Genomic DNA, 27586 nt, shown 5'->3' with positions numbered 1-27586 from the left:
GTGATGTCTGGCGAAGTTTCCCATGTTTGCTAAAAGAGTAGTGGGTCCTCCAGCCCACCAACAATATGACAATTGCCTACTCCAGGGTGTCTGCCCCTTGGCAGAACATCCTGGAGTAGAAATCATAGAAACTAGGCTGCACCCTCCTGCAATTAAAAGTAACTAGTGCCTGACAGGGGGCAGTATTGGATAGTATAGGAATGTGCAACCATTCATGGTTAGAGTGGGTTGGACCTTCAGTGTATTAAGGGGTCTGCTGGCTCAATTGATTTTTACTGTAGTGGGGTTGGAAGGCAGGGTAGGACCGCCATTGGAGCACTCAAAGCAGGAGACAGCGGTGCCTTCCAACCTGCCGGAGAGCCTATGTTGCCCTGAGTGACCTATCATCACAGCGGTATAGTTTTCTGCTACCGCCAAAGGCTACTGATGATGCCCATCATCATTATGGATCTTTGCATTTTGCGATGCTCCTGTAGTTCTAATAATAATGTGTAGAGTTACGAATCTAGAAACAACAGTACTTTCCAAACCCTTAGTTAATAGTGCAGTAACATGCTTATCAGATATTTCAAAACGCTTCTTTGCACTTCCAATCTTTTCCAAATCAGGGTGGAAAGAACTGGAAATATCATAATTTCTTATTTTTCCACTTAAATGTCCCCAGTAATACATTATCCCTTGACTCTCCTTTTATCTGGTCTGGTGTCAAATGCTCTTTATTGCCCTCCATCCTCTCCTTTTGGTCACAGTCTTACTAATTCCTGTTTCTCTATGCTTTCCCTCCATTGAGCTGTAAACTAACTACAAGCAAGAAAACTGCCCCTGCAGGCAAAAACACATCTTCATGAATACCATCACCTTTCTCCTCCTCCAATGTTCACACATTCAAGAGATGAGTATACTCAAAGACACCGTTTTCCCTTCCTGCAGAAGTTTTTAGATCTAGCTTGATGGCGCAGCTATATGCAATCAGTTCTTTTGAATTTTCCTAAAGTGGGATTTGGCCCTACCTGGAGGAAGATTACCCTCTCACCTCATGCAATTGGCTTTTTGGTATATTATTCCAGTGTTCACTTGAAGGGATGAGGGACTATTTTATATTTGTAAAGGTCACTCAATCATCATGCTGTTTATAACATTCAGATCTTTATGTTCTGTTTGACCTAGCTATTTTTGCAGGGTCTCCCCTTGAATTTTGCCTTCTGTTGCCAAACCTGTTTTTGTTGGTATTAGGTCACTGTGCATTTTTCCCTGTTAGCCAGTAGTAAACTGCTTGTGCTCTCTCCCTAAAGCATGGTACAATTGCCATCTACCTTATTTGTGCACTTAATTTAGTTGTAAGTCCCTAGTATATGATACTACATACATCCAGGGCTAGTAAATGAAATGCTACTAGTGGGCCACTCCACCCACTAAAGAAGCCCTTTAAAACATGTCTTAGGTCTGCCACTACATCCTGTGGTGCAGTTTTAAACTTCTATTTCAACCTGGCAAAATAAACCTTTTGCTGGGCCTAAACCTTGCTTTTTAATACTTTAAGTCGCCCCTAAAGTAGGCTCAAAGGGCTCATGGGGCAGGGTGCATAGTATTTAAAAAGCAGGACATGTGTACTCACATTTTTCATTTCCTGGTAGTGATAAGCTCCTAAAGTGATTTTTTGCTGCTGTAACACTCATATCGCCCATTGACTAACACTGGGTAACCTTATTATATTTAATAAATGATAACTTTTGATCGGGAGTAGATAGAGATATGGTGTTTATACTCAAATGAATTGTAATGTAAAATTCTCTTTAATGGTAAAGTAAAATCTTAAGTCACAATTCAGAAAATGCCACTTTTAGAAAGTTGGAATTTTCTTTTCCTAACCAATTGTGCCTTCTGCCAGTGTCCTGGCTCACATGACTGTGAACGGCACTGCTCTCGGGATTTGTTTATTCCTTCCAGACAGTGACACAAGATGGGCTTAGGTGTGGACAGGATGAGCCATCCTTGCAGGATGACTGGGAGGAGATGCACCCAGCCATACTTACATTTCAACAGGATTTACCTCCTGCACACGGAAAGGAACCTGACACTGGACTTTTGTCACCCAAGACTTCTTGGAGCCTTGTCAGAGGAAACGAAGAACTTTACAGAACCAGATGTAGGGCTATTATAGGGAATTTCCCCTTATCAAAGACTGGCACCATGTATAAATACGGGGCCTCCAAAGTCACTCATCAGTACACTCCTGGATCTGTGAACATTACCTCCTTGTTCCATAGAGAACTGCCCTGCTACTTGAGGCCTGCCTTGCTTCCCAGAGGATTGCTCTGCTGCTACCAGAGGACGGTTCTGCTGCTTGAGGCCTGCCTTGAGCCCCAGAGGGCTGACTGCTGCTTGAGGAATGCCCTGCTTTTTTTTCCTGCTCCCTTCATCTCAACTCCCCGAATGACTCGAAGGGTCAGTTGACTGACCTTCTGTTTGAGTTACATAGACACAGCAAACTCTAGAAGCCTCCCTGCAGCTGCCCAACTGACCTGCTGCACTGAACCAGTCTTGACCTGCCGCTGTGCCTGCCTGAGCACTGCTGGCCTCAGGAGATACCTCCCCAGGTCTTCGACCCTTGGCTGGCATCAATTGAGCTCCTTCTGTGAAGAAAGGTGAAATCCTGAAGTTTTAGACTACGTGCAACAGCGAATGGGCCTGTAAGCTCCAAGACTCTGCTGCCCGCAAAGATCCCCAATGCAAAACTCTGGAGAACTTGACTCTTCACGCTACAGCAAAAACAGCCCATGGTGACCGCCAATGTGATGCTCCAGCAACGACTATCCGCGATGCTTGACCGACTTTTCGCACTACAACAATGACAGCCCAAGGCGCCCAGACTGCTCTCCACGATACAACGACTAACATCTGTGACACTCTTCCTGGTCCTCGCGGCCTCCTCCATTTTGAACAGAAACCTTCTTGTTAGAGTTTGAGAAGGTGACTTTTTCAGCTGGATTAACCTGATCTCTGATTCAGGCCTGCTAGTGGCGCATTATATTTTTAGGCACTATAGTCACTTAAATTGCATCTCTCCAGTTCTACTGATTGGATTTTTGTTGTTCTGATTACATGTTATTCAAAAAAATATACTATATTTTGCTAATTTTATATTGGATTTTTCTTGTGTTGTGTTTTCACTTTATTAATGTTTGTATGCTGCACAAATACTTTAAACTTTGCCTCTAAGTTAATGCTGATTGCTTTGCGCCAAGCTACTAGAAGGGATAAGAACAGGTTCATTTACTGACTTTTGTGGTTCGCCATCACAAGGATTGTGGTTGTTGCTTGAGTATGGCCTCCACCCTCCTCAACCTATAACCTTATTTCTTACACTTAGATGCAGGCTGTGCAGATATCAATTTTTTTTAACTATTTTACCCCAACATTGGCATAGCCCCTAGCGACGTTTTTAGTATAATAAACGTATGTCAACAACATTTGAGTCTGCTCGTTAATACTAGATTTATTGACTTTGTAAATGTTTGTTTTACCACTGCCACTATTTCTTATAAAACCATCTTATCCACTTAGAAAAGGAAAGCCGCAGTCTCCATGTTCATCAGTTATGGCTGCCAGGGAAACAGGGGGCGTGAATGAATGTTCTGTGCAGGGTTAAAGAGTCAGTATCTCTCTCACTCCTGCTTTGAACATGCACACAGTAATGCACTGTGACCAGGTAATTCAAAAGCTCTTCTCATATGTATGTAAATGTGTGTCATACTGGCATTCATTTGCACTAATATAATGTGAAAGGCAGCAGTATGATGTAAAAAGAATTTAATATAATCCAGTCATGCTGTATAGTTGCAAAGGTTCACAACATGTTCTCTCTCATTTAAAACGTAGACTGTGCGTTCCCTATCCATACCAGACGGCTATTTCCAGGAAAAAGTATTTGTTACGCCTCAACATTATGCCATTAAAACCGTTCTCAGAGACCGAAACATGGCTGCATAGATACCTCTACTTCTGACATTAAGCATACTATTCATGCTGTGCTCTTTACGGCAGTTTACGACAAATAAATTATATTTGGAAAGAGACCAATTCTGCTTTATAAGGGAAATATGTGCAGCTCGAGGTAATCATTGTGTGGTCGATGTCGTCGGACTCCTCTTTATAAAGATGAATGTCAGATTCTGAAAAACAGGAATCATTCAGCATTGAGACTGTAATATATTGTGAATGTGCCTCTTAGTACAAGGTATGTCAAATTGTCTTTTTTTCCTTAATGCACTGTTTTGTCATAATGTTCTGTGATGTTCTTATGTTAAATGTACTGATAAAGCGCATGTCCTCCAAAGGTTTCTTGGCGAGAGATCACAGAACAATAAAGATAAGGGGCCATAAGTAGGAAGCCCAATACCGGTCGGTAACGGCCGATTTTCGGTAAATATCCCGTTACCGACCGGTATTCAGGCTTTTGGTATGTAGGGGGCACATTTCAGGATTCGGTAATTTACCGAATCGGTAAAATTACCGTTTGTTGTGGGGATTCGTTATTTACCACCAACTAAAAGTTGGTGGTAAATGACGAATAGCTGGAAAAAAGCATTTCTTTGCACTTTGAAGTGTGCAATGTGGCAGAAATACATGCCCTTAGGGCATGTATGTGTGCCACATGTGCACACATGCAGGAATCACGGGTGCAACAGGGTGTCACTGTGACACCCTGCCACCCTTGATTGTGCTCTCCCCAGTACCGATTCGGTATTTACCGATTCGGTAATGGTAACTGGCTTCCCATTGATTCCTATGGGCCTCCTGGCCCATAGGATTCAATGGGAAGCCAGTTATCATTACCGCATCGGTAAATACCGATTCTAAATTACCGACCCATTCCGAATCGGTAAATATTACCGATGGATTACCTACATATCATTTACCACTTCATAAATACCGAATCGGTAAAATTCGGTATTTATGAAGTGGTAAATGTTAGGCTACCTACATATGGCCCCTTGTGTTAAACTGTAGAAATGGCTTGACAAAATAGTCCTGTTTTAAGAGAGCGTTTGAAGGCACTGTGCCCCGATTCACAAATGTAAACTTAGACCTGAAGTCTAATTTTAGACCAAAAGTCTGACTTTAGACCTGAAGTCTAAGATTAGATCTAATGTCTATCTTTAGACCTGAAGTCTAACTTTAGACCTGAAGTCTAAACATAGACTTCAGGTCAAAAGTTAGACTTCATGTCTAAAATTAGACTTTAGGTCTAAACTTACATTTCAGGTCTAACTAAACAGAGGGCCCAATTCACAAAGGTAAACTGTGATGAAAGTCTAACTTTAAGACTTTCGGTGCTCACAAAGGGCTATTACGTGTAGTAAAGTAAAACTTTTGTCTCAGTTTATCTTAAGTTTTAGTCTTAAACTGAAGGCTGAAGACCCAAACTTAAGTTAAACTGAGACAAAAGTCTATGTAAATGCCCTTTGTGAATACCAAAAGTCGTAAAGTTAGACTTTCATTTCAGTTTACCTTTGTGAATTGGGCCCTTAGACCTCAGGTCTAAAGTTAGACTTTAGGTCTACACTTAGGGGCTTATTTACTAGTTTTTGATGCATGGTAGTGCCTTGCGCCAATGCAGGCACCCTTTCACCATGCTGTAAGGTTGGCTGCATTGTAGGAATGATTTTTATCTGCAGGAAGGGACACCTTCCTGCACTAAAACAATTAATGGAGATGTTTTCCTCCTTCTACGTGTGCTGCAGTATGCAGCACACAAAGAAAGAGGACAAAACGCAGAGAAATAAAGTTATTTCTTCTCGTACCCGTCTACCCTGGGGAAGTAAAGGCTTTTGATGCATTCCCAGGTTTACAGGTCCTTGTAAATCTGGGAATGCGTCAAAATCCATGGTTGTTGTATGGGAACACCCACCACAACGCCCATGGAATGCCTCTTTGGCGCAGAGTAAGGTAGGGCAGTGCCTTGCGCTGATTTGCCTTACGTCACATCTATGAGGAGATTGAATAGCCACATAGATACGGGTCTGCACTCTGTGCCGCCAGTGTATCAAAAAAGGTGACACACCAGCGACGCAACGTGTTTGTAAATAAGCCCCTTAGACTTGAGGTCTAAAGTTAGATTTTAGGTTTAAAGTTAGACTTCAGGTCTAAAATTAGACTTGAGTCCTAAAGTTAGACTTTAGGTCTGAACTTATACTTCAGGTCGAAAGGTAGATTTCAGGTCAAAGTGTACCCTTGTGAATCGGGCCAGCCCTGAGTGAGGCAATGCGACAGAGATCTGCTCGAAGAAACTTTCAAAATGTGGCTGCTTAAACTGAAAACCTGTGAACACTAATTTGAGCTTTATAAAACATTTAGGGTTGGTGGAGCATATTGATCTGCTGGGGCAATATTTATTTTTGTGGCTATTAACAAACACAATAGGGGCTTGGCCATGAAGGAATGTAAGTAAGACATTAAACTTGCTACACTGTTTAATGGGAAGCCAGTTGACTTAGGGACAGTAAAGGGCCGGCATCTGCGAATATATTGGGTGTGCTAAATCAGTCAGGCAGCTGCAATCTGAATATTTTGCAACTTTTTCGCAGATAGTTTGGGACCCGAGGTAAATAAAATTAAATATCCTGGTCGGGAACCAATAAGGACAGAGACTGATAGCCTTTTCCCACCATCATTCACCCTGAAATAGAAGAGAACACAGAGGGCAGTTAGGTTGACAAGATAATTTTATAGTCACTTTTCACCCCTAGTCTTTTAGTTTTTACATGAGAAACTAGGCAGGAAAGAAGGCCCAAAAGGCTCTAGGGGACCAGTAGGAATCAAGCCGTATGTCAACCTGGAGGTTGATGATTGATATTTATTTTTTCTTGCCATATAACTTAAGCCAGTTGAGGCTCATCCAGTTCTTGATGAACTTCATGGCTAGCCAGTTCTTGAAAATATGTTAGATAGCAGGCTCACATAAATTTTAAAGGGGGGTAGAGAGACAGTGGTGAGCTTTGGGGAACCCTACATTTCAATGGGTATTTTTGGCCAAATTAAGGAAGTAAGGTCTCTGATTGGGTGTGATCTGTGATAAGACTCAAACCAAATTATGGTCATCTCATCTATGCTGGAGGCCTGAAGGTTGAAAAAGGTGTAAGTGAGGTAAGAGCGGATGTAGTTGGAGTGAGCTCCTGACAGTCAGATGGGGTTGGTTGTATTACTCGACTCAGATTTCCTTCAAAAACAGAAGATGAGAGGTGTTTGCCAACACAGGAACCAATTGTTTAATTGAACAGCTCAGCCGAAAGAACAGTTGCAGGCACTAGGTCTGATGACTATGTCAATTTACATCTAGTTTGAGGCTTCTTTAAATACAATATTACAACAGTCATAAAAAGTTTCCAGCGTGCCATATTTAGTGAGGAATGTTGGTTGCTGCCTTAGGTTCATAAAGTAATGGCCGATGGTTTCTACAGGCGGGTGTTGAACTGTGTGGACACAGTGTGGTCAGTGGTGAATGTGTCCAGATGTCCGGCATAGGGAGGGCATGATCACTATGTGTGCTTGGCCCTGATTGGCGAAGTGATCCTAACTCATGTGGCATCTGACTTTATGGTGTTTTTGGGAGTGCGTACCCCCACCGGTAGCTTTATTGGGTCAATCTCCCCTGACCATTGTAATGTCGCCCTGCCTATCTGTGGAATTGATTGAGAGTTTCCTGCCCGAGTGTTTGCCTGGCAACTATGCACCCACCCACCTGTGACCAATCAATCAGTAATCCCGAGCCTAGGTTGGAGGGCCTGCCTGACCACGTACTTGCATGTCGAGGTAGATAAGGAGTTCAGAATGGGCACATTTCGAACCGCATCATAATCGGTCCCTTTGTATACACATTTCCAGCAGAAATAACAGTTTGTAGGTCCTTTTTTTCCATTTCTTTTAGTTTTAGTGCAAGGGGGTTTCAACATGCTTTAACTGGTCAATAAACCAGGTGTGCTTTTTCCAATTAGAGGTAGTTAATTTAGCGTCTATAGTGGCGAGGGTATACCTTGCCTTCGAAAAACAACTGTGGAAGCCTGAGTTTTGATCCTTTATTAAGCTATCTTGGATCAACGGAATGTTGCTGAGGAAGTCATCCTGATTAACTTCAAACAATAATAAACCAATAATCCGTTTTGTTACTGACCTTTCTATGCAGGATGGGAACTGAGAATTTAATAGTATATTGGTCAGATTAGGTGCAAGATATGATATGAAGGTTGGCAATATCTACATCAGAGGTGTTTAAGAGGTTATGTGTATGTTCTTTTAGTGAGATGAAATTAGAATTTCTGGGACATATTTAAATATGTTAATAAATCTGAGAACTCTTTGGCTTTAGTATCTGACAATAGGTAATCTGCCCAATATTTAAAGTATAAGAACTAGGGGGCACATTTACTATTATGTCATGCAATGCAGCATTGTAAGGGAACTTGCTGCTCTCCATCACGTGAACGGGAGGGAGAAGAAATGCTCCATGTTTACAAGTGCTCCTTGCACTTACGCACTGTGTGCTGCCTAGCACCAACACAGGCACCCTTGCACCATAGTGCAAGGGTGCAGCACATGTGTAAAGAGGAGTTTACAAGGAGACATTTGTGAAAAAACGAGTCTACAATGTGAAATATACAGGAAGAGGAGTTTACAAGGAGAAATAAAGATATTTCTTCTCGTTACACCATGTTGGCATAAACCCAGGTTTACAAATCTTTGAGAATCTGGGTTTGCATCAAAATATATTGGTGGGTGCATGGGAACACCCATGCTCCACCCACATAATGCATATCCGACAAAAAGTAATGCAAGGTAGTGCTATGCACTGGCTTGTGTTACTTTGAATTTACGAAAACACCAAAGCCATGCAAAGTGACTTTTCATGGCTTAGTAAATCCCAGTAAAGCACTTGCATTGCCTTGCGATGAATTGCATCAGGAAAAGACAATAAAAGTCCTTAGTAAATCTGTCCCTATAAGTTTTGCACTGGAGATTAAAATATCACATTCACAGTTTGCCGTAAGAAAAATGAAATAACTCATAATGTCAGGAAGGCAATATGAGAGCTGTGATTGTATAGGTGGAAGAGAAGGCAAGAAGTAAAAGGGTCAAAGGTTCTGGAAAGCTTTCAAATCGATGAGGAGTAGGAGATAGATTGAGCATGGTGGCTGACTTCTGGGCCCAGCAGGGCATGGAGTGGTGCAAAAGAGCTTTCCATTGGCATGCCTTTAGCACACCATCGACACGCCCACTGCATGCAGCAGGGTAATTGAAATATTGACAGGTACCTTATTGCTTTCTCGGAGCTGTAGATTCTGAGCAGGACTGTTAGACCTGTCAGCCTTAGGGTGGTCTTCCCCCAAACTTTCTGCCTATTTTTGTTGGCCTTAGGACTCTGTGCACTTTACCAGTGCTTGTGCTCTCTCCTCTAAAACATGGTTGTGTTGGCTTACATCCAATTGGTATATTTAATTTACTTATAAGTCCATAGTAAAGTGGCACTTCCTGTGCCCAGGGCTCGTAAATAAAGGACTACTAGTGGATCTGCAGCACTGATTGTGCCACCCACTTAAGTAGCCCTTTAAACATTTCTCAGGCTTGTCATTGCAGAGCCTGTGTGTCCAGTGTTAACCTGCCATTTCAACCTTGCAAAATAAACCTTTGCCAGGCCTAAACCTTTCTTTTTAATTCATATAGGTCACCCCGGGGTAGGCACCGGACAGCCTAAAGTCCCGGGTGCAATGTTTTTAAAGAGCAGGGCATGTACTTTCAAGTTTTGCATGCTCTGGTAGTGAAAAACTCTTACATTTATGTTTCACTACTGCAAGTTCTAGCTCTCCCTTAGGATTACAGTTGCCCTATTACATTTTATAAGTGTACACAGCCTGTGTCCAATACACGTCTGGGTTGGGTGACAGCAACACTTTGTGCATTCCCTCTAGACAGCCACAAACACAGGAAGGTAAGGCCAATCTGCATTCTGAGCACTCATCTGCATTAATCTGCATTCTGATGGGTCTTCTTGGGCAGGGAGGAATGGGAGGAGCTGGCACTAATGCTTCAATAGGTAGGTTCACACACAAAGCACTGATTTACCCACAACAGACAGAACTGGGTAAAAGGGATCCTTGTGCAATTCAGAGAGAACTGCTTTGAAGTCACCCACTCCATCAAAGGCACTTTGGATATAACTACTGGGTCTGACCCCCTAAAATCAGACACTTCTGGATCTTGAACTGAACCTCTGTCAGAATGACTGCTGTGCTGCGCAAAGGACTCAACTGGACTGCTTTTCATGTAGGACTACTTTTCTGCTTGTTGCCCTGATGCTTTCTTACTTTGCTAAAGGAGAGCTGGACTCTGCTTTCCCTCCAAGTGATATCCAAGGGCTTGGTGGCTTGCCTCCGGTTTTCCAAAGTCTCAGGGATACAAAAGACTTCCTGCAATTCTGCTGGTACTGTTGGAATCTGCTTTCTGTGAGTAGTACCCTTTCCTGAGGGGCCCTCTCCAAGCTCTGGACTTCAGAAGTGGGTTCTGCAGCTGTTTTGCTACAAAACCGACGCATTGTCTCCACTGCTCCAATCTGAACTGACACATTGCCCTTCGACACTGACACAGAGGCTGTTAAGCGACAGCTGTTCTACAGCCTGCGTGGCCTGACGCCGATGCTCTGCGTGGCTCGATGACAATGTATTGCCTTCAATTCAATGATGCTCAACAGTGACCCATCGATCCGATTGGGCGAAAAAGATTGACGCATCGTGCCCTCAGCATCAAAGCTTTGCTCCATCCAAGGTGCTTTCTCAGCAGCCTGACCTCCATCATGGTCGGCCTGAACTTTGGAGTTGCACCTGTCCCTCGTGATCTGAGATAACCTATTGACCGCTAGTGACTTCTAAGCACTGTTTGTGCATTTAATCTTTAAAAATTCATATCTCAACTTCTACTTATTTGATTTAAGTCGTTTTGGTCTCATCTTGCTCAGTAAAATATTCTCTATCTTACCAAACCTATGTGGAATCTTTTTGTGGTGTATTTAGTGTGTTACTGTGTGTGTGTGTGTGTTGCACAAATACTTTAACACATTGCCTCTTTACATAAATAAGCCTGACTGCCCTGTGCCAAGTTACCAGAGGGTGAGTATGGGCTATTTTGTTGCGTGCATCTAGCTTGGCCTGACTAGAGTAGTGATTTCTGCCTGGCCTGGGTGTATAGTTCAGCCAACCAGGAATCCCCTTTCTAACATTCATTAACATGATTTGTGTGCGCATTATTTAAATGTGTGTGCTACTGTCCTACTAAGAGCTGAATTGAGCAGAGATGTGACTGTCATTTAAATTCCTCAGACTGTTTTTCAGCTGACTTTTATGTGTGGCGATTACGGTAACTTTTTCTTTGTGTATTCTTTCTCAGGTCTTTCAATATTTCCCGGCTAACCAAGACTTTGATGTATATTTTAACCGCGTACCAGGTATCCATTTGAGTTCACTGGAACTATCTTTCCCATAACTTTGTTGCCTTTTGTGGGTCTTTTATGAATAATTGATATCAACTGACAGATATGCTATCCAATGTATATGAGTTGACATGCAAAATGTGTAAAGAAAAAATGTGAAAGACACACTATGGAATTAGAATTGTGGTCATTCTAATACAAGGTACTTTGCTGATGTTCTTGCCTTTTGTTAAGGTGGCATTTTCCTGTCCTTAGCCCTTTTGGGCCTGTAGCCTGTCTTGGGTCACATGAATGGGTGTAGCTGTCAGACTTTGTGAATTAATCCCAGACATCCATACAATAGGGGGATTAGGTGTGCCTGCCTGGGCAATCTACTGGCAGGATGGGGGTGGGGAAGCTGAGCACAGCCCCACTTACAAATGAATAATAAATGAATGAATGAATTATTCTATTTGCCTTATTACTTAAATTCATTGCAAAGTTGCAGTACAATATCAAAATTATTGTATAAATACGTATCTCACACCATTATAATACATATATCAAATCATAAATAAAAATAAAAAATATCATTTGAACACCTGCCTGGGCCATCTACTGGCAGGATGGGGGTGGTGGAGGTGAGCAAAGCCCCACTTACAACTGAATAGCCTCTGCTCTGCCACCACACATAGGGACTAATGACCCTGCATTGTCACTTCTGCCAGTTTGCAACCAGTGCAGGGGAGGCAGAAAATTCCATGCACTTCAAAGCCACTGTCTAGAAGTTTCTCCCACTTTCCCAGAACCCAGGCACCAGTGTAAAAAAAGGACCTTAGACAGCAACTCTTCAGTACACTTTTGGACCTGTTTAATACTCTGCCAGGAAGATGTAAAGCTGTGCTGCTACAAGGACAGCCACTCTGCTGGACAACAGCTTTAAAGGAACCGCTGCCCTGCTGAGCTGACCTGCTGCATTACCCCTCATTCCTGGGAAACAGGAATTGGACCTGCAACTTCATCTTGAACCCAGGACCTCTGAGTGACTCAAAGGGCTAGTCAGCTGGCCTCCTGATCTGGGCCTCTGGGACATAAAAGGCTCCTCAACTAGCTCTTGGACCCAGCTACAGTGAGTTCCTGATCACCAGATGGTGCCTCACATGTCCTGGACTCTTGGTGTGCCTCTGGGGCCCTTCAAATCAAGCTGTTGGGCTCTTTGCAAATGCAAACAAGCCGTTCGCACCAGAAAAGTGCAATTCACACCAATATTCAGTTCGAGCCACAGCCAGGCGGTCTCTTCACACAGCCCATGGTGGAATGCGACTGAGAAGCTCCAGCCTGTCTGTCGGTGACACAGGACCTGATCTTGGTACCACACCGACAACTGCCCCCAACGCTGTACTTGCTCCCTGCGCCACACTCCAACCCAAATGGGACTCTTGACACAAAACTTGAGACGGTAAACCTTCAGCAGGACTAATCTGGGACTGTATTTGACCCGCCATCCATCGCAGAGGGCCTGAACTTTTGACTTTGACCTGGTCCAGCGTGACCAGATAGCAGGAGTTGATGCTTTCTGCTTTCAGGTGCTATTTATAGTTTATTTTTCAAAATTCATAACTCTGATTCTACTGATTGGATTTTGGGGATTTTGGTTTCAATTCAATAATTAAATTAGGTTCTATTTTTCTAAGTTAGTGCAGGATCTTTTTGTGTGGGTGTTTCACTGTTTTACTTTATGAAGTGTTGCACAAATACTTTGCACATTACCTCTAAGTTAAGCTGGACTTATCTGTGCCAAGCTACCAAGTGGTTGAGCACTGGTTAATTTGAAGTTTGCTCTTGCCTTCCCCTGACAAAGGTTGTGGTTGCTGCTTGACCAGGGCTCATACCCCAGTCAAACAGCAAACCACTTACTAACAGGCACTGACAACCATCAATAGAACCCACACTACTACTAATATGGCGGCTACAGTTGTATCACTTGTATGTACACACTAAAATATTTCTGTTTTACTATAAACCTCCTATTTTCCTTTTAACCATTTGCAGCATGGATTGCAAAAAAATAGCTAAAACACACCAATAAGCATTAAAAAGAGCACCTAGAATTAAATAATGGAAGAGGGGAAAATAAAACTCTCATACATGGTTCAGACACAAACGTTCAGTGGGGTGATTATAATACTAGAGGATGCCCTGCGCTTGCTCAAGGCTGTAGCTCTAGGGCAGGGCCTGCTGACAGAGCTCACACTACTTCTGACATGGCCGCCACAGTAACAGGACTAGTGCGTGTGCGATTTATTAAAGAGCAATTTTTAGTCACAATAAAGAACCTTTGTTAAACAGTGAATAAGATGTCGAGATCTCCCTAGAAAGATTACATTTTGCCCACACCTACAAATAAATACAGTAAAATAATGTATGTTTTGCAATAATCCTTTTATTTCAATTGTAATCGTTTTTAGCAGAGATTTCGATAAAATTAGGCAAAAAATACCTATAATCATAAAAAAAACATGTAGAGGTAAAATAATGTAGAGGGAAAACTGAAAAGTTAATGAGTGAAACCTAACGATTAATAGGGGTATTCTGTCAGCAGTCATGTCAGTGAAAATCAGATGTGGGTGCTGACTACCCAAGCCGTGCAATACTGGCACTCCACAGCTATACACTTTTACTTTCTGTTCGTACATGGGTCTCCAACGTAAATCTTGGATGGCTGTAAACATGCTGGGTTTATAAGAAGTCCGGATAAGGTAAATTCTAACAGAATTAGAGAAAACAGAACTCATTTAAATAATGTGGGGCAGATTTACAAGAAAGTGATGCATCTGTACAGATGCGTCACTTTCCCTGCGCCACACTTAGAAACCCTTGTGCCATCATAGATGCGCCGTATTTACAATACGTCGCACTATGGCGCAAGGATTGACAGATGCGCCAGAAATTCTGACGCATCTGTTGGCGGAAAAGTCACGCATTTGCTGGAGTCGTGTCACAAGCACGACGCAACTCCAGCAATGCGTGTTGAGGCCTATTCACACTACACTGCGTCACTACTTATGCCTGCTTGAAGCAGGCGGAAGGTTTCGACACAGTGGCGTCCTAAAAGTGGTGCAGTGAAAGAAATCTTGTAGATTTCACTGAGTCACTTTTACGAGGCCTTCCTGTGTGGGAACACCCACCCTGCATACATTATACCTGACGCAGGTATAATGTGATGCAGGGCTATACAACGTGACGCATCTCACTAGATGTGTCACGTTGTAAATAGGCCGCATTGTTTGCACTGCTGTTGTGTCAAAAAGTGACGCAACTGCAGAGCAAAAGTCACGCTAGGGGCTTGTAAATCTGCCCCTAACTGATTATCCTGCAAATCTAGAAACCATCCAATCCTCTTGGACCTACGAACGTACAGAATCAAGTGGTTATCCCAAAAATATGGAATGGATTTGACTACTTGGACCTATGGTGAACACTGGTGTTTTAGTGAATGCATGTGTTCTTTTTTGCAGTAGATTCAACTTAAAACTCTGCAGTGATCATGTAAAAACATACAATTGACCTCAAAACATTCTTTAAAAAAAATCCATTAGGGATCGTATTTATTTTACATACTTCACGAAATGAATTATTATTGAAGAAATTCTGAATACGTAAAGTCACATTAGAACTTAATTGACTGCAAGACCCAGACTTACTAAGGGCTTGTGTTGTCCTTGCATGATGCAAGTAAAGCAAGGCAACACAAGTCCTTTTGTGAGATTTTCTAAGCCAGGCAAATCTACTTTTCATTCCCACGCATCCACCCATGGTTTTTGCCACAATCCAAAATCTGCAAAGGTCTATAAACCTGTTTGCCTCCTCGACCTAGGCCTAACAAGGAGAAATATCTTTATTTCTCCTCGTTACTTCCTCTTCGTCTGCATGCTGCATCTGCAGCACACATAGAAAAAGAAATATGCCTTCAAAGATTGTTTTTGTGAAGTTCCTTCACAAAAGCAAACCTCATAACACAGGCACCCTTGCACCATGGCACATGGGTGCCTGCGCTGGAGCAAGGCAGGACACAGTACGCCAGCGGGAGAGAGCAGAACTGTGTCATATCTGTGTCATTATGTCGCATTTCGGCTCTCTCCCTCTCATGCAACTCAGCATGTTCCCTTGCTGCATTGCATTGCGTGATTTTTTAGTAAATCCGGGCCCAAATATTTAAGTATACCGCTAGATAATTAAATTGGTGCGTTCAAATCTGAAGCTTAAAATAACAAGTCATGCTATCCAAATTTGACCCATATAAGTTTGAATCTTGTCAAGCGTCCTCTCCCTACTGCTGTACATTCCATGTCTGTGCTTTGGTTACTTCGGTCCACCAGTTATAATAGCTAGGGGTATATATTTGCTGCACCAGTTATTGGCTACTAACACTCAATCAATGATAAATGTGTTAAACAACGATGATTTCTATTGTATAGGGTAAATTGCTAATAGTATTGTTACTCTATCAAATGTGACATCATGTTGCAAAAAAGTGATAAACATTTATTGATTTGTCCCTAATAGGTTTTTAATAGGGTTGTGCGAAATTCACATAATTACTGTCAGTATAATTATGTGAAAATTCACAAAAGGTAATGCAAAATTATTTTGGCACCATCAAATAAAAGTTGTGGACAATGAAAGTGGCATACACGCTCCTGTTCCCCAATAAAGCTCGAGGTGGTTTATGCATCCAGAACCCTTTTCTTTTGACACCCCAGGTGTGGCCTGGGAATGGGCGACGATGCAACAGACTTTGCAGTGCAACTCCCTCCACCACAGGGACAATTGGCAACTGGAACCAAGAAACCACCAGGACCCGAACCAGGGGCCCGATAAACACAGGGGTTCCCAAAGAAGGCGAGGGCTCCACAGAAGGTCTTCAGAGTCCTCTGCATCTGTCACGGACTTGCCAGGCGCTAGGCAAAATCCTGGACCTGTACCATCCAGGGATGTCGCAGACACAGCACGAGTTCCTGAGGACAGGGGAACCTATTGAGGGACCCTGAAGTAGGGTCCTCTCATTGGAAGAGCAAGGGCATTTTACAAATGTTTAGATAACTCTGGCATGGGTCTTCATACACTGATTTGCCAGCAACATAATATCCTGTTAACTGATTATGTCTTGAGGCGGGACATAACATACACTGTAGCTTCAGACGTTCTGGCCAGTTGTGTGCTACTAAATGTTGGGACAATAGATGATTCCTCAATATAAGTGTGGGGAGGGGGAGAGTTGGAGGGTGCTGGTTGGAGGTGATCTGGCCCTATTGGCCAAGGTTTTTGTAGTTGAGCAGGTTGTGGTTATGGCTAACCCAGTATCTTTTTCACTCTCAGGTATTTATTGGCAGATACGGGTGAGGGGCCACATGCTTGAGCACTATCAAAGCTTCCATGGAACAACCTACCCCTTAGAACTCATATCTGGCCCCATCATGCATGGCTTTAAAATGATGACAGGAATGTCAATGGGCTAGACCATAGAATAAAAAGGGGGTAGTCGAGGGTTTGACAAGCATCACTCACCAGAAGTCCTGCTACTGCAGGAGACTCATCTGTTGGGTACCAACTGTCTGTTCCTGGCTAGATTCAGCTGTGACAGAGCGTATCACACTGGATACTCTAGGGTCTCCTGCGGTATGGCTATCCATTTACATAAGAGGTGTCCATTGTGATCTCCCGGGTCGAGACGGATACTCAGGGCAGATACCTGGTGGTCGAGGGAGTAATCCCTGGGCAGGCCTACAACCTGATTAGTGAATATCTGCTACCTCAGTTGGCAGGACTGACACTGGAGACAGTGAAGACCATGGTGCTGGGATTCCACTGCGAATGCAAACTCACAGAGGGTGACTTCAATGCAGTGATGTTCCCCATAGTTGATCACGCAAGTCAGATGGGGACTACCTGAAAAGAACCATCAGGGTGGGTGGCCAGGGTCTCAGGCTATGGTCTCTGCAATGGTTGGCGCATCTGGAATCTGACAACATTGGACTCCACCTGCACCCCCGCCGCCCATGGGACGAGGTCCCGTGTCAACCTTCTCTTCTTGTCAGCTACCGATCTGCTCTTTACCACAGGAGTGCACATCCTGCTCAGGGGGATTTCGGACTACTCCCCAGTGGTGATCCAAAAAGGGGGACCTTGAGGGGTGTTGCCCGATTTGACGACTAATCATCACTTGGTGTCTCACGGAAAGGAAGGTCATGCTTTTCCTGGTGCAGGAATTCTATGGAGTCCCCCGGACTGCTATGAGCAGCAGGGAAGGCTTGCATGTGGGGAATTGGAGTTCATGTGGTAGCTGTGTATATGAGTGGGAATTTAAGTCCAGCAAACTACTTTAATGGCCAGTGACCCACTGAGTGGTTGGTAGGGTGATCCCAGGAATTGTAGGGCCCTCCCTAATGAGAGTCACAAATGCAAAGGCGATTACATCCACCTTTGCTAATTATGACCAACCCTCTCTGCAAAGCGAGAGAGACCCTCATGGGGGTTGTCCATGCCTCTAACTGTGGATTTGCCCCTGATGACTATATCAGCCATGGAGCGGGGAGACATATAACGGCCCATCGCATCGAACGAGCTGGAACAAGTCCTCTGTGATATGAAGCCTGGCAACACACCTAGACCAGATGGTTTCCTGATCAAATATTACCAGAATTACGGACATCTCTCTTACCACACTTGTAGACCATGCATGATTAAGCCATAGCAAAATACCAATTCTCTGAGGTGCTGGACTTAGCCACAATAGCAGTGCTGCATAGTGTGGGGTGACATCCATAGGATTGTGTCTCGTACCGTCATATTTCCCTGTTCAATAGGGAGCGCAAACTCTATGCTAAGGTGCTGGCCAACAGGCTACTTATGGTTCTGCTGAAGGTGATCAATTCAGGGCAGTGACTTATAACTCAGCATAGCACTAGACACAGCATATACAGGGTGCATGCCACAGTGGCATACTGGCACGACCTTGTTGGTCCCTGTAATTTTCTACTCATTCATTTTGAGAAAGCCTTTGATACCCTCCACTCTGATTTCCTCCTGGACATGCTCATGGACCTTGGCTTAGGGCCTTGATTCCTGTCATATGGGAGTGCGCTATACACTGGCCCCATGGCTCAGGTGCACATGAATGCGGTTTTGTCAAGCAACTTCCTGATCAGGTGGGGTACCAGGCATGTTGCATGTTATCACGACTGTTCTTTACGTTGGCAATGGAGCCTCTTGCTGCATTGGTCAGATGTGATTTGCTGGTATAGGTATTTAGTCCATGAGATGGGGTCAAGGATCCATATTGCCTTGTATGTAGACAATGTACTGCTTTTCTCTCCTGACCAAAGGTCACGGCTTGCAGCTTTTTCACATGTTGGAACTTAATGGTCTCATAGTCCATTGGTCCCAGTCCTTGCTTTTACTCCTGCCTGGGAGTGCTGAGGTGGTGAATTGGCCTATTCATAGGTTGAGCTTCCGGTATCTGGGAATTCATATATCTCTGTCACGACTCTCTCCTGATCTCTGAATCTCACACCTTTGGTTTGCAAAATGCAGACTTACCTTGATAAGTGGACCTGTCTTCCACTCCGTATCCTGGGAAGGTCAGCACTCTTTAAAATGATGGTCTTGCCGAGATTTCTTAGCACTGTCAAAACTTTCTGCCTTAGATCCCGAAAATATGGTTTGCTGAGGTGCAGGTCACAGTGTAGTCCTTTATGTGGCTTAACAAAGTTGCCTGTACCGCCTATAGCAAATGTATTTAGTCCCCTTATGAGGGGGGACACGGGGTAGCAGATGTGCAGTTATATTACTGAGCTTTGCAGCTGGTGAGCCTGAATTATTGGATCTGCGGGGGTTTGACAGACCTGGCTTTTCGGACCGACGTGGCTTTCATGGGCTGTGATACTATTGTGGATATGGCTTAAGGGATGCCAATCACTTGCTGTCTTCCAGAAATCTCTAGAGTGGTCTCTCTAGCTTGGAGGTCAGTGTTGTGTTAGATTGTGTGGAACAGAATCATTATTTTGGAAACTCATCTGTGGAGGGGCCGATGTTGGGACAGATTGACCGTCTAGAGGGCTTTGGCAAATGGGATTTGTATGGCATCTCCATGCTGGGGGATCTCTGGAAGTGGTTTAACACTGAATGGGAGGTGTGGGTGCGCCCCTTGAAAGACAGTGAGTGGAGGGATGCTTGGAAGATGCGCTGGATTTGACATTATCCTCCAGGCTCCAGTTACTTCAACTGAAATTTCTGCGTGTTACTCATTTGACATGGTTACTATTGTGGAGGGTGCACAAATTCCCTCCCTCTTCATGTATTTGTTGCACTGAGGGGAGCATAGATTTTTTTCACACAGTTTGGGCTTGCCCTGTATTTCCACAGTACTGGGCTGCCATCTTTCACTCCCTCTCTCAAATCCTGGAGAGGCCACTTAAACTGTCCCCATGGATGGCCATCCTGGAATTGCTTGAGGAAGTGGAGAGAGTAGGAGGGAGCGGTTACTGGTTGGGTACTCTTCTTGCAAAAAGAGATATTGCCCTGGCCTGGCATTCAACTAGCCCTCCCATGTTAATGGCATGGCATAGGGAGATGGACTGGTGCATGAAATTGGAATAAATAATATATGTTTCAAGAGGTTGCCCCCACATAAACAAGAAAACATTGGGGCAAATCATGGACCTACTATGGACTGTAATGACTTATATAATACCATGCAGTGTGTATTTCTCATTAATTCTGTACCTGACCACTCACACTGTACAGTTTCTTTTACCATGCATGCCGTTACTCTGCAGCCTTTACAATGAATACGTCTTTACTAAGCATTCCTTTAACACGCATATCATTACAACGGCATGACTTAGGAAAAGCGCTGGACTTTGGAAAGGTATAATTTACTATTCCAGCTCCAGTCTGACCAACAGTAGGGAAAGTGTTGGACTTTAAAGTCCAACGCTACTTTCTTTAAGACATGTCATTGTAACAATATGCGTAGTAAAGGAATGCGCGGTAAAGAGGCAATCGTTGTCATACCTGCGTTGTAACAGCGCGCGTGGTTAGCGCCACATTGTAAATGCTTTTTCCTCTTTTCGTCACAATGTAATCATCATAAAAGTCAACTCATCCGCACAAGAATTTAGATTTTATTTTATAAAGCAGTTCCTAAAGTATTGTGTACATTGCACCATATTGAAATAACAAAGCGATAACTAATTTTCTGAAGAAAAGTAAGATATTCTGTGAATACAACAGCGGTTCCCTAATGCTAGCAATTAGCACTATTTTTTTGTAAGAAGCAATGCTTCTATTCCACATGGAAATTGTCCTCTCATTGCTGAGAGTATTAATAACGTTCAAGGACACGGATGTTCAATTGCAAATGCACTGCCTAATAACCTGTGCCATAGGGGAAGCACTTGCATTATCATTAGACATTAGGAAACAATTTGCAGCGGCCCCTGCTCTGACAGATTCTACATCCACAGCAGTGAGCACTCAGACTTTGGGTACACATACTGAAGTTACATTGATTAAAAACACTCTCTCTCTCTCTCTCTCCCCCCCTCTCTCTCTCTCTCTCTCTAAGTTGGTAGTTGGGATATGCATTTTCTGTTCACTGCTGTTGCTCTGTTTTTTAAATTGTAACTGCACTGTAAAAAGAAAGGAAACCATATCAAGTAAGGATTCATTTGAATGTGTAATTTACTGGACAGCTTTTAATAAAATTAAAGGATGTGTGTGGTGTTTGAGACCCAACAACAGTTTAATACAATTCTGTAGTTGCGAATGTGAATCAGCTAACAGAATTCATGGGGAGGTAATTTGTACATTATGTACACATGAGAGGAGTATGCAGACATGTTCTGTAGAGGGAACACCATGAAATATGTGTATGCAGAAAGGTGTGCCAGATGTGTTTGTGGGGCACCGGGTCAAAAACCTAATGTTGAGCCCCACATAGCATTAACATCTGTTTCTAAGTTAAAAAATATTATTTTTAGAAAATGAAACAAGCATTGGCAAAGCCAATAGGCCACGCCTATGCAACAACTATTCGCTCTGCCATTGTCTTTTAGCCAAGTACAGTAGCATGGCCAAAAGTAAAGTTAGAAAAAAGCAAAGTTAGAAAAAAGTGTTATGACATGGCCACAACTGGCAGAGTCACAGCAGTTTTTTTCTTCTAATGACAGGTGGGGTGGGCAGCATGGACAATGGCAGTGGGAACAAAGGGAGGCAGGATGAGAAAAGAAAAAAAAAGGCGCTATTATGGGACCCGCGCTGGTGAGAGGCAGGTCAACACATGTAACGGGAGGGTTGTAGGTGGGAAAGAAGAAGCAGTACGCAGAATGGGAGGTTAGGGGTGGAAGGGAAGAAGTAACATGAACAAAGGTGAGGTCTGGGAGGGTAAGAAGCAACACGGACAACGGCAGGGGAAGAGAGGGTAATAAGCAACATGGACAACAGCAGATGTGGGGAGTAAGAGGCAACATGGATAATGGGTGGGAGGGGGAGAAGTAGCACAGATGGGGAGCACAAAGAAAATAAATAACACCTGAATCACAGCGAGCAGTGGATGGGCTGCAGAAGGACACTAATCAAAGTAAATCTAACTGTACTTGTTCCATTCTCCAAGCCAATGAAGAGGAAGTGACATTATCTAGAGCTGGTCAATTAGGAGCCAGCAAATAAAAGTGACAATGAAGCCTACGAATTTATAATATATGTTCTGTGTAAAATCTTGTGTTGAATGTATTAGAATTTCATGTTGCGGTAACATTACGTGGGTAAATGAATGCCCTGTCCCACTCCCAGTGCAGTCTTGTGGATTGGATCGATTTGTGTGTGGTAGAGGCCATCGCACACGGGAACCACGTGATAAGGTGTCACTCATCGCCCATCTCATGGAGCAGGTGTATCAGTGGATGAGTTTCTGGTTCAGTGTCCGTGATGTGCCAAAGCCCCTGCAGTTCAGCCAGCAGTGTTTGTTGCACCAGGAAATTGCCTGGAGAAATGCTGCAATCCTCGCATAATTGTTCAAAGGGCACAAGGGCGCTATTTTGGAACAGGTCGCCCAGCATAACCACACCTTCCTATTCCCAGAGCCCCATTCCTCCCTCCCTTCCAATCAATTTCCTGAGTAAGAGAGGTGGGGGGAGCAGCCCTCTGTTGTCAAGAGTGACTCAACCGTCAATGTGTGCTGCTGCTGGTCTCACACCTGTGCTGGTGAGAGAGCCCTCTCTGCACTTAACCTTGCCTTCCCCCTGTCTCGCCATCTCCTTTTGCATTGCTCCTTCTCCATCCCAGGCGGCTACGTCAGCGTGGCCAGGACTGATAATTCATAGCGCCGTTGTTCCACCCAGTCCCATGCATCCGTGGGCTTTGTGAAAAAATAGCTGGTCTGATTGGCTATTACTTTAAGCATTGCAGGGTATAACAATGAGTATGTGAGGCCCGCCTCCCTCGGGCGTTTCTTAACTTCCTGGAAGGATATTCTCTGATGTTGCGCTATTAAGGTATAGTCTGGTAAAAGAAAGACGTGGGAAGTTTTCTACTGCAGAGGGCTTGTGCCCCGTACTGCCCTCAGGATGGTTTCTTTGTCTTTAAACCCCCAGGATGGTTTCTTTGTCTTTAAAGTTCAGCAGACAAATCACCACGGGTCAGGGGATCGATGCCGGCGCGGCCATTTCACCAGAACCCAATGTGCTTGCTTCACCTGGAACTTTGGGTAAAGAGCCACTTGGGCCACCACCTGGGTAAGCCATTGCTTGGAGAAGGAGACTGGGTCCTGGCCCTCAGCTCCCTCAGGAAATCCCACAACCCAGTGGTTATTGCAATGAGAGTGGCCCTCAGAATCTTCTGCCTTGTCCTCCAGCTTGTGCACCTTAGCCACCAGAGTGTGGACTTTCCCTCAAGATCTCTTACTTGGGGCTGCAGTACGCTGAGGGTGCACACCGTCTGAGTGACTCTGCCGGCCAACTTCTTCTAGTCGTCCAGCAGTAGGTTCACATTGATCACAGCAGCATCTATCCAATTGCACAAATCGTGGCATGTTTCCGCAATGGCCACCAGGATTTGATCAAATTTGTCACCCAAAGAGGGATCCCCGCTCTAATGCCTCTGCATAACAGGGGAATTCGCCCCTTGGCGACCCAACCAATGAGTCCGAGGACCCCCCACATCTTACCATATCTTACCACAGGTGCGTCAGTCAGCTTAGGTGACCGAGGATGATATTAGGTAAGGGGGATGGCCAGGTCACACTCAACTACACAAAAAGCATCAGGCGCCCAGGTTGGTATGTCAGCACAGCCGCGGATGGCCCCCTCACAAAGCAACATCCACTATCCAAGTATGAACTAGATGGACCAGTCCTCATGTGGTGGTGTAGGTAGTGTTGGAGGAAGGGAAGGAGCAGGCACCCACACACCTCGATCTCTACAGCAACCCACAGGGGCCCAGTGGTGCGCATGTGGCCACTCATTAGCACAGGAGCCAGTCACGCTTCACAGCTGCAACAAGGTGGAACAAGTGCAGAGAGGCTGAGTTCCACACTGGGGGGAGTGCAGGTTGTTATTAATGATACAAGGACTCCCCAACACTGTGGGGGTACTGCACCTACCAGGGGGATAGGGGCACACTGTTGAGGAACCAGTCTCACCTGTCCCCGCCCACAGCGATGTCACAGCAGGAACAGGGGGAACAGGCACAAGCGGTCTCAGCCCCCCAACAACCTCCCACCGCCATCTCAACTCTCAGCACTTTACTCCTGGGACAGGTCCATTCATCCCATTTCTGGGCCTTCACAAGCAGTCAGGCCCCAGCAATTTCAGGCAGTTTATAGCCCCCGCAGGCCTGTCAGCATCCTCAATCCCCTGCAGGAGACCCTCTCAGTTGTCCGCACTCACCAACGCCTGCAGGCCCAGCTCCTCTGCAGCAACTCCCCTGCCAGTCTCCCCACTCAATTCCAGCCGGCAGAAATATGCTCCTGCCCTTCGTGTAGGGAACGGTCGCTCAGCATCTCCTCTGGAGACCTCCACCAATCCTTGCACGGTGAAGCCAAATCTTCAACACTGGTCAACACACCTTCATGGGCGAGAGCTATATCAGGGAGGGCTCACCTGCAAATCCTCGTACCACCCTGGCAGTCCTGCTAGGCTCACCAAGGCCTCACAGTCCAGTCCCCGGACTAGACTGCCACGAGGCCTCCAGTCTTCCAGGGAGCACCCAATTAGGGGTGTGTCTAGAGCTTCTTGAAAGTTCCCCGGGTTTCCATGTGCATCTCGCTCCACCTGGAGCCCACAGCGGAGGTGATTGTGCGGCAACAGCAGGATGGCTGGCTCCGGATCGTGGGTCAGGACACAAAGCTCTCTCAGCTCACGTCCGTCATCTTGCTGCGGTCCATTTCAGCTGAACCCTTGTTTTCTATTTTGCTATCAAGCGAAGGCAAGGTGCCTCTGAAAATGTGAGGCATGCACAATTACATGTGGTTTGTACCTAAATAATGTAGATGCGCGAATCTATTGCCTGTCTTTATGAGGCCCAGGTTTGCTAAGTGTTAGGGCCAGCTCACATGCACCACAAAATGGCACTACATGTTGCAAACAGCAGTGTCCATCAACTTTAAGGAGAAAAAGGATTTTTTGCATAGAATGGACTGAAAATGCAAAATTTGGATTACATGCAGTAATATCAACTATAGTAATTTAAAGTAGTATGATCTTACTTCGCATGGAATAGTAAGGCTAAACGAAAACAAGCCCAAAATAATGTCTTATAAAAGTCTCCTGATATCTCATAAGTAACATAAGAAATTTTCATAAAATTCTACACACTGGTCAAATGTCTGTGAATAGAGGTGTGTACTTGTTGGTGGGCCTTGAGTAATAATCTCATGAAATACACCACTTGGTAATTATTGTTTAGCGTCAAGCAAACATTGAATTTTTAGCACAAGCATGAGTGAAGACATAATCAGCACATGCTAGTTAGTTCAGATAGTGCTGAACATTTTTTTCATTTGCACAATGCATTGCTGCAAATATTCATGCAGCTTTGCATTCCGCGAATCTTGGCTTAAATGTTATAATAAATCTAACCCCATAAACACTTTTAAGCTAATTTGCTGAACGTAATTTTCTAAATTAATAATGTGTTTGCACTGATATATCAATAAGAGTGAAAGATGGCTTTCAACTCCAGTCATACAATCATCGACCAAGAAGCATTTGATTTGGTAATCAACCTATTTGGCACATTTAAACATTATTTCTGAATGCTGGTGGCTGGAATCATTGCAAGGAGTCTGAAGATGAAAGACTTTCCTGTGGCTTGGTCAGCTGTCCTATTCCCACCGCTTCTTTTTGTCTCCCAATGCAGAAATGTCAACACATCCTTTAACCTCTAGCAGGTCAGTCCATGACTGCAATTCATATCAAGACATATTGTTGAGGCCCGGCTGGCATTAAGCACTACAGTTTAGCACTGATGTCCATACCTCTTGCAGAAATCTGCCCAGTGAACCTTCCGAATCCTTCAGCCAAAGGTCCTTAGCCACATGCTCCCCTTCGGGATCTGTGTCAGAGGCACTGGACTCACAGGTGAGCTGTCAACACTCATGACTAGGGCTTACACCCAGTCTGGACATGGTGGTCATTGTTAATCAGCACTCAGTACTCTAGTATGTCCTAGAACTGTGGGACCCTTCATTAAAGCAGCTTTCCGCTAGAAGGTTTGGATAAAATTTACAAACTGCATTTTGTTTTATGGAAAGTAGTACTACCGTAGCACTACTTACTATAAAGTACAATTCATAAACCTATAGGTGGAACTCTCACTCTTCCCTTGCCTAACATTTCTGTATGGAGGTTCTCTACCACATATACTATTTTGTAATAAATGTGGGAGGGACCAGGGGAGTCATGGTAAAACTGGAACCTTGATTTTTGTGTTATTTCTTCCCTGTTATTGACTGCTGACTATGGGTATTAAGGTCCATTGGAAAAAACAAATTGCCCTAAGGTATTAGGCCGAATGAGGGAGGTAGCAGACTTCACCTTTTATACTCAAGTAAGAAAAGAAGTCCTAACAGGAAGGCACGATTGTTGTCTTGGCTCTTTGTTGATAGTCACCATTAATGGTCAATAGTTTCAGAGGTTAGGGTAAGGGGAATAAGTATACAACTATTGCTGATGGATGGGTAGGTGGTGCTCGGCTTGATCAAGGTATTCAATGTGGGTGGGATGAGCTGGGTCATGGTCATGGACATTTTTCCAAGACTGATTGTAGTGGAGTGGACTGGACTGGAGGAGGTCAGGCAAGGTTACCTAACCTGGCACAGGAGCTCTAGTGGGGAGAGTAAAGATGCTCTTCCCATCCTCTCTTCCCACAAATGGTCTGCCCCTCCCTATAAAAAGCTGTCTCTCTCTGTGGCCTCCTTCCTCCTTAAAATGTTCTGCTGGGTGCTGGCAAGGCACTGCTGGGCCTTCTTCACCCCTCCAAGCTTTTGAGGACTCACTACAGGAGGGCGTCTGTGGTTAGGGAGGAGTAGCTGCTCTGGACCTCAGCAGCCTGTGGTGGTAGCAATGGCATGGCTAGGATACCTCTAACTGATGACCCCAGACTGGGGAAACTTCCTCCTACTCCTCCTTCTCCAGGGTCACCAGCTAGCAATACTCTACTGCAATGGACTTCATCTTCTGAAGGCACAGCCGAGCAGCTATCTCCAGCCAGGATTCCAGGTCCTGGATGATCCCATGAAAGAAGAAATTGCCATTAATTGTAGTACTCACCGCAAAAACGTGTTTATAAAGTCAGACTTTTAAACAATATTGCTAGTCTTGTAGGATCACTGGATTTTTTTTGTGGTTCTCTGTCACAGGGCATTTTTCTCACACATAAGTCACATAATGCAGTATGTATACATCTCCTATGAAAAATAAGTCACATTAAATTTATGCTCACAATGTATTTGACTATATACAATAATTGAGCCAACGTGTGGAGGCAGCATATTTAAAAAAAAAATAGTTTTGTGCAACTAACGGAATGATATATTTCCTGCTCTTACCCTACTTCCTCCTGAGTCTTGCC

Source organism: Triturus cristatus, chromosome 6 (genome assembly GCF_964204655.1).
Source record: "Triturus cristatus chromosome 6, aTriCri1.1, whole genome shotgun sequence".
NCBI classification, from domain to species: domain Eukaryota; kingdom Metazoa; phylum Chordata; class Amphibia; order Caudata; family Salamandridae; genus Triturus; species Triturus cristatus.
Note: the sequence above shows the minus strand (reverse complement) of the source record.